Source organism: Neopsephotus bourkii, unplaced genomic scaffold, assembly GCF_033783945.1.
Source record: "Neopsephotus bourkii isolate Nb327-2 ecotype Australia unplaced genomic scaffold, CSIRO-AGI_Nbou_v1 NB_787, whole genome shotgun sequence".
NCBI classification, from domain to species: domain Eukaryota; kingdom Metazoa; phylum Chordata; class Aves; order Psittaciformes; family Psittacidae; genus Neopsephotus; species Neopsephotus bourkii.
Window position 1 is genome coordinate 1,384,283 of NW_026901283.1, and position 8,449 is coordinate 1,392,731.

Here is an 8,449-nt window from a genome sequence, read left to right on the forward strand (position 1 = left end):
AGTGCTGACTCTGCAAGGCATCATGTAGAAGAAAGTCCCAGCAGTGCTTGAAAATCAGCTGTAACAGTTCCGGGAAATATATTAACAGCTTTGAAATGCTAAACCCGACTGGGATTCATATGCATCTCAAAAGCTCACCAGGGACTTCTCCAGCTTTTTGATAGCTCACAGGACTTCTGCATAGGTTAAACAATCTGCAATGAATACTTCTTTTCTTCCTGTCCTAGCCTCACGAGGGCTACCTGAAAATTCACCCTAGCATGTGACTATCTATGTGAAAGTTAATCCCAAAGCTCAGGGTCACTTACAAAATCTGTGTGGACAATGGAAGAATGCATAAAATCTTCTGGGCCTTGAGTAGTTTCTAATCCCTGCTTCTGGTTGCTTACATCAACTGCAGTCAAGAGCAGTCAACAAAAATAAGGGGAAATAACTTTTATGTAATTATTCTTGAAGTAATGTATTTAATTCTCACATAAAAGCAGGAACTTGAAGTGAAAGTTGTAAATACCTTTCACGAGGAAGGATGTGGGGAGAATGATGTGGTTTCAAGAGACAGGGAATACAACATAAGTCCCTCTGCACACATACATGTGCATACCTTTATTTTTCCTACAGGGTGCCCATCTCGGTCAGTAAATAGATAGTTATCGAGCATTACTTTTTATTCCCCTCATTTAGTATGTCTTCTAAAGCTGTATAGAAGACATAGCAACTAAATGCTGCATTTCCTATCAGATACATGTTAATGCCATTTCCATTTTACCCAGGACCATTTGGCTGAGTAATGCAAGCAGGTTCTTTCAGGATTTACAAAGAACTGTCTAATCAGGTTAGGCACCTTACCATTATCATTCCTGTTACTAAACACTTTTTCTTCCCTGTCACAGTGTTAATTTATTGCAAAACTCATTAGGTTTCTATTGCTGTAAGGAGTAATTTTGAATAGTTTGTTGTACTGATGTATAGCTAAGTCTCGACCAAACTCTTAGCAGCTGCTGGGAAATGGGATGCTATGTTGCCAACAAGTCAACGTAAGATATAGTAAGTGGCAATGAGCTGACACTGTGGTTTAAACAACATCAATTACTAAAACAAACAGAATTGAAGGAGGCCTGTGTGCTTGAAAGGTGTTTTTTTTCAGCTGTATCAATTAATGTATTAAAGGATTCAATCTCTCTGTCTTCAATTTTGCCATATTTGAAAGCAGAGCAACATACAAATAATGGAAGCCATGGAAAACTGGCTTCTCCTATATGCCCCATAATAGGGAAACAATTAGGTGGTGCCATTGGATAAGAAAATGGGAGTTGATACCAAGAACTAATAAAGGACCTCCTTAAGATTACTAGCTGGTCCTGATTGGTCCTAACAAAAAAAAAAAAGTTTCAGAAAGTGCCATGGAATAAACAAAAAATGGCCAAGGGATGTTTATGGACAGCCCAAGTTTACCTGGCAAGCCAGGCCTGCAAACTGGGTTAGTCTGTGCTGCTGCATTATTCCTGGACTCAACTGCAGACAGCTGGGAAGCTGCTTGGATGGATGCCGTGCTAAGCCTAAGCAAACCCTAGGAACAAATGGTCTTACTCACAAAGTGTCAGCTCATAATAAATCAACAGTAAGCACTAATCAACATCAAAATGTTATAAAGAAATTTAAAACACAATTATTGTGTCCTCTCTCAGGTCTATAAAATAACCTATGGCTCAACATACTCCCATTCATTCGCTCTGTAGTACCCAGCTTGATCATGTACTTAAACCACCCCTGTGCTCTGTAACCACCTAGATCTAAGCTGTTCTGCAATATTTTTAATGCAGCTCATGCCAGTTACAACAGAAAAGATGATGGGCAGGAGCAATCTGCAGAGCACACCGCAGGGGCCAGGCAGTAATTCTACTGTGCAGCTCTTGTGGGTAGCTCCGACAGCAATCTGCTCCTTCACATTGTCAGTGCTATGGCTTAGATTGGCCAGATAAAAGCTCACTGTGGTTGTAAGTGGGGTAATTATATCTTTGTCTTCACATGGTTCACGTCCTCAGCCCCTCTCAGTATTTTCTTCACAGCCATAAGAAGCAGGGGCATTTTTCAATTCGTGCTGAAGCTCTAGGCCGTGGCTTGTGGCAAGAAGTGGAAAATTTCTGTGGTTTCAAAACACATGAAGTCTTGTGCATAAAATGCAATCCAACAGCCAGACCTGCCTCATTATAGCCATTTCCATATAAATCACAGAATCTGAATTTCCCATCTTTGCGTTCACTAGTAGCAGTTCTAAGCATATCCCAGATGGTACTCATTCATAAGCAAAAGACACAAGGTTTTTTCTACATTATCTGCCAGTACATCTGCAGACCTGTCGATTGCTTCAGCCCTACAAGCCAGGGAGATCATGACACAAACAGTGTACTTACTTCGCTACAACTATGGGTTAAACAATATCAGTAAACCTGAGAGAAAATAATTTGACTTTCACTGCTGAGAGGTCAGCAAAAATCTGTTTTGTAAGGGAAGGAGGTGAGATGAAGAAGTGAAAGGCAAAAAGTTCAAACATGGGCATGTGATTTGGAGCTGGATGACTACGCTGAACCACCTAAGTTTGCATGCTGAGGTCATTCTAAATGTCTGTCTTAGAGGTTTTTGACGTTAATCCATATATTTGCTTGACTTTCCTACATACTACTTTTTATTTGAATTAAAAATTGAAAAGGTGGTTGAAATAATGGAGTCTGTGCAATCACATTCTAGACTATTTAATTTTATGTTGCCATACAAAAGAGCCACAGAAGGAGAAAGCACTGCTTCAAGTGATTAGTGATGTTATTATAGGTGCCTATTTATGTGTGGGTATGTGTATATGTTCACTGACGAGTGGGGCGATACAAAGATAATGACAAGTGTGTGAACTTCAACCTTAACTTTCTGTAATTTTTCATATTTTGATTTTTTTTAAAGCCTGTTTCTGCGTATTTCACAATCTTGAATATAAGCAAAAAGCTGACGGGCACTTTGATGAAGTAGCTACAGAGCAAAATACTGGGCACCCTGAAAATCCTGTGGTGAGGCTTTTCTCTTTGCTGTTTCAGCCTCTAGGATGGAGCTTCCTTGACAACTGCAATTAGGAAAGTGTCATTAAGCAGGCCTGGACTTTTCACCTGCTTCTGCTCTGTGCAGGTTTAGCTGCTCCCAGAACCAGCACAACTGATAGTGTTATCTGTCCGTTCACTCCCTTCCTTAAAAAAACCTGATAATGCAACAGTGGTATTGCCAAATGGCTCTCAGGCTCTATCCCAGCTGTCACAGCTTGCAGTACATACAGATCATGATTCTGCTACAGGGTCCTGCTGACCTCAGCAGGGACAAGATGTGGTGGCACACTTGCTGTCTGAGGCAATGGAGCCTCCAGTGGGATTTGGAAATAGTGCTCAGCCCACTCACTGCCCATTGGAAGATGAACACCATCACTTGGTCTCCTTTAGCAGGAAGGCAATAGCAGAATTAATTCCTGTTAATTATTGCTTAATTAGTCCAGTTAAGATTATTATTGCTTACCACTGTCATCAAATGTGAATGTGTTACAGAAAACCCATGCAGAGATTACTAAAATGAAGGACAGGACTCAGTCATCAGTTATGCTGCCTAACCTCATGTTGCTGCTGAGATCATACAGGTATACACAAAAGCTCACTGATTTCAAAGGGGAAAAAGAAGGTCTCATTCTTCCATGTAATAATGTCACATTTAATTCTACAAATATTGATTGTATATATTTTAAGGAATTATCAAAAAAAAAAAAAAATCACCGCAAACAAACAAAAAAAAAGATGCCTAGGTTGATTCTTCAAAAGTGAAAATGGGAAAATATTCCTCTTGGGGTTTTTTTTCAATTAATCAGATGGGCTAATCCTGCAGTCAGTAATGAAGGGGGTACAAAAGCTGGGAAAATTTTTATAGTCACCTCCTCTAAAGTCTTTTGCTTTACATAGCAAAGTCTCTTGCTCTGTGCCATCTGGAATCTGAAAACATAGTCTATAGAATAACTTTACTTTGCAATTTAGAGTTGCATGCACTTTAGAGTACAAGAAAGAAAAGTCGTACATAAAAGTGGTTGCACAGTCGTGCAGCGAATCTGTTTCTAAAAGGCTGCCTTTAATTTTTAAACGCATTTTTGAACATCTTTGGGACTGCACAGGTATTTTCTGGCCTCAGAAGTGCTTTTTGTTGGCATGAAAAAGTGCTCTATATTTGTATTAGATTGAATCCATGAAGAAATATGATTTTTGTAGGAAGTCGATAGGGTCAAGGGAGAGCTTTTGTACTGTATCTTCAGCCTGCTGTTGCTATTTCAGAGGTATGGGAAAGTCTGTGGGCAGGCTCTGCCACTGGTACTCAAGCTACTCAAGGGGTACCCCTTCTCCCAGACAGTGCTCTATCAGTGTAGTTGGAGATATATTTTGTCACTGATGAGCACTCTAATGTCAGTGACTTTAATCTCAACGCATTTTCAGGGAGACAGGTGCCTGGTACTGCCATTTGAGGTGTCTTCCAGTATTCTTTCTGGCCTCCAGCAGCTATTCCCATAAATCCCGTGTCCTATCTGCTGGCCCCAAGGATGTTCAGGATACCCTAGCCCACCCACCTTTGGAAGCAGACACCTTCAGTTGGGTATATAACCATGCTTGTGTGCCACAGGCTGTTTGCATTCCAAGAGACAAGCCACAGGAATGACTCTTTTGGTGTCTTCCAGTCATTTGGAGGATGAGTCCTATTTGGGGAGTGTTCCAAAATAACAAGTCATCCTGCTCTCTGCACTCCAACTGATTGCCACACTATCAGGCAGAGACTGCCTGGGTGGAAGGGTTGAGCTATCTGGTTGCCACAGAGGGGGAGTTTCTGCTCCCTGCTCTCCTGTTGGTCATGCTCTCCTCCTGTTTCCCCAGCCCTGGCAATCCCCTCACCCGTGTATCAGCTGATTCAGCTCACTACAGTGGGTGGGTACATGACCTGAAAAAAACCCCAAAGAAACAAAAAGCAGAAAGAAAATAAATATCTTGTGTAGTGAATTGCATTGGCTCCTTGAAGGGTCAGGTCTGTCTTGTGGAAGAGGAAAGTAGTGTGGCTCATGGTGGAGCTGGAGTTGGGATGTCACCCTGTGCCCTCTCAAAGGGGCAAAGTGAGCCAGTGCATTGCAACAGAGTGCTTGGCCCAGAGGATGTAGGATGGGCAGTGGAAGAAAAAACACCTGCTACGCATCGTAAGGGTGCTAAAATATGAAGTGCTAATTCTCTTTGGGTTTATGTATTCCTGAGCAGACAGACTGTTTCTCAGTTTCAGCTATCTGCTTGTTTTTATCTTGTTTTACTGCTCTAGTGCTCACCTATCTACCAGTCTGTAAATTGGAGAACGTGTGTTGCTACAGCCAGGTGTTGACCAAGGATAAGCCTGCAGCAGGAACAACTTCTCACTAATAGGAGCAGATTGCTTGAAACAGATTAGCCCTAGGCTGACTATTTTGACCAGAAGGAGGCAAGTTCTGGTTTGCTCAGCTTGGCTAACCTGCACTCGATGTGGGAGAGGGATCCATTTGAAATGATTCCAGTTTGGAAATTGGGGGATTCAGAGTTCTGGTATCAGGGGTTAAGCCATAAGCTGTCACATGGACATAAGGTAGTATGTGAATATATCTGTTTAAGTATTACTCAATGTGGAAAAAAAGGGTGATAAAATATGAAGCTATGAGTTTCTTCATCATTTTTAAAGGTCAGATATCAGGAAAGGTCTTTCTAAGGATAAGAATTGCCTTTCCATGGGAAGAAACATAAATATACCACTGTCTTTGATCCCATACTTCTTTTTACAGTTATTTCCCTCTCCCTTTTCCAGGATAATCCCGAGAAGAGAGGTGAGTTTTCTGGCATGCCCATATGGTTATCAAAGGTTTGAATATACGAAGGTCACATACGACCACTGGTCACCATGAGTACCCGACCAACTGAAGATTCTTTGCATTTCCATCCAGGCCTCTTCACTAGCTTCCTTCAGAAGGACAGTGAATTAATGCATTGCTTATCTGAGAACCTCATCGGTTTAAACCAACACCCAGAAGACAGGAAATTTCATCACTTGCTCTGTATGTGTATGACGTGTGTCACCAGAAACTCATGTCTTGGGCTCTAAAGGTCAAAGTGCCTATTCTTAATTACAGGAATCAGCAGAATATTTATTAGATGTCAGTCAGGCTCCACAAACAGACATACACAAATACCATTCACAATTACACCCCAAAACTGTGAACTTAAAGGTTTTTATTCATTTAGCCTAAATGGGTCAATGGCAGTTTCCAAGATACTTCTGACAAGTCCCTTCTCTGCTTCAGTTTTAATCTGAAGAGCAAAACTGAGAACTCTTCCATCACAGCAGATACAGCCAGACTAAATTCACTTTTGAGTGTTAAAACTTTGAAGAGACTTATAAGGAAAGTGTTATTTTACATACAAAGCATAATTACTATGTTGCTTATCTGCTACATACATTGTTCACAAAATTAAAATGTGCCATATTCTTACTGTTAGTAGTAGAAATACTTGTCTTTGACTTGTGGTCACCAGTTAAGAAAGACCTAGATTCCATAGAGCTGCAGCTAGGTGTTAATTACTGGCACGTTGTATAACACAACGCTTGTGCTTGCCATGATGATCTACTGAGACAAATAGAGAAAACTCAAGTGTGCTTTTAATAATGCCACAGAGGGAGAGCCCTAATGAGATAATGCAGCTCTAAAGTGAGCATTGGGAGGCATCATAGAAAGAAGGGCTCCTTGAGCTCTTCCTTGCTCAAGGAGGGTGCATCTCCTGATTTATACCTCCTTGAAGGGTGTGTTATCAATTTCCCTGCACATGCTGGCTCAAAAGAAAGAGGGATGCCTTTCCTCTTCTTTGTCCCCTTAGAAATGCTGCACAGGCTAATGGAGGGCAAAGGGGACATAGCTGCCCCAGGTCAGAGAGGAAAGGTCTTCATACCCCCCTCTCAGCACCACAGCTCACAGGTAGACTAGGTACAACCGCTACAAAAAAAAAATCATCATCTTACAAGTTAGAGCTTGTGGGGTTTTTTATGTTTCTTCTAACACAAGAAAATTAATCATTGAAGCACACTGGTCACTGGGTAACTATTGAATAAGTGGAAGGCTTTTGCAAATAAAGAACAAGGGTCAGACTCTGATCTTAGTCATAAATCATGACCTCACATTAGCTACCCCAGGTTCTAGCACTGTATCAGTGGGAAGGAATGGCAACCCTCAGTTGCTACCTCAGGAAGCCTGCCTGGTGCACACATCCAAAATAAGGTCAAAAGTAAGTAAAAATCACTGAAAAAAAAAATGATGTTCTGGCTGTGCTATCTTCCTTTCACCTGCCTTGGCCAGGTGATCGATCATGCTCTCTGATGCCAAAAGCAGATGCTGGGCCACTTTTGAAAGTAGCAGGGGCAGTGTGTTTTTAAACAAAAACCGCAATTCCTTTTAGAATGCAGCTGGGATTGGCAGGAGCCAGCCCTTCTAGCTATTGCGGTATCTCTGCTCCCAGGAGCATCCTCCTGATGCTGCTGCCTCCGCTGCTGCCCCAGCTCCCCACTCCTGCTGGGTGGCTGTGCCCTCTGGTGGAGCCTGCATTTTGGACATTGCTGGGTAAGGACCAGCCCCAAAACCAGGCTTGGGCAAAGGTGCCAGCAAGTGCTAAAGTCCAAGTAAGCCACCCGCAGCCCCCTTCCCCTCCCACCAGTGTCTGCTCCTGAGGGCCGAGTAGGCTGTGCTTCCCCAGGCTGCTGCTTCAGGGATGGGTCCGGTAGCACCTTTACCACACAGGATTTAAGTCCCTGTAGGTTGCAATAGTTTCACTGAATAAAGCCCTAAGCAGCCCTAGGGGAGAGTACCCAAGCTCTGGCACCCTCTCCCAGGTGGATTTTAGGCAGAGTGCAGAAACACTCTCTGTTGCTCCCTCTCTGTTCCAGTGGGGTTTAATCAATTCCTGCAGTCTGTAAAGCAATTTCCAGCATGCTTTCTTCCCTGGTGCCCACTCCAAATCTCTCCTGTGCTAAATAGAAGGAAAGCAAGTGCAAGTCTTGGGAGTGAGAAACCCCAACCCCAACAAGTTGGTCCTGCTGCCAAGCTAGCTCCTAGCATTGCTTCCCCCTCAATTTGGCAGGAAGAATCAAGACTGTTGCACCAAGACATAATTTGGAGTTTGGCTCTGTAAGATGCGGACTGTGGGAAGCTTTTGTCAAGGCTTCATTGGATGTTTGAGCTGTGCTGAGTTTGTTACTCGGTACCATCTTTTGTACTGTCCTGAAAATTGTTAGGTACTTGCAAGCTATTTCTTTTTGGGCAGGGAAACACAGCTCTTACAGAGTTAAACGAAGCAGATACAGCAAATACAACGCTCTGCCTAGGCAACTT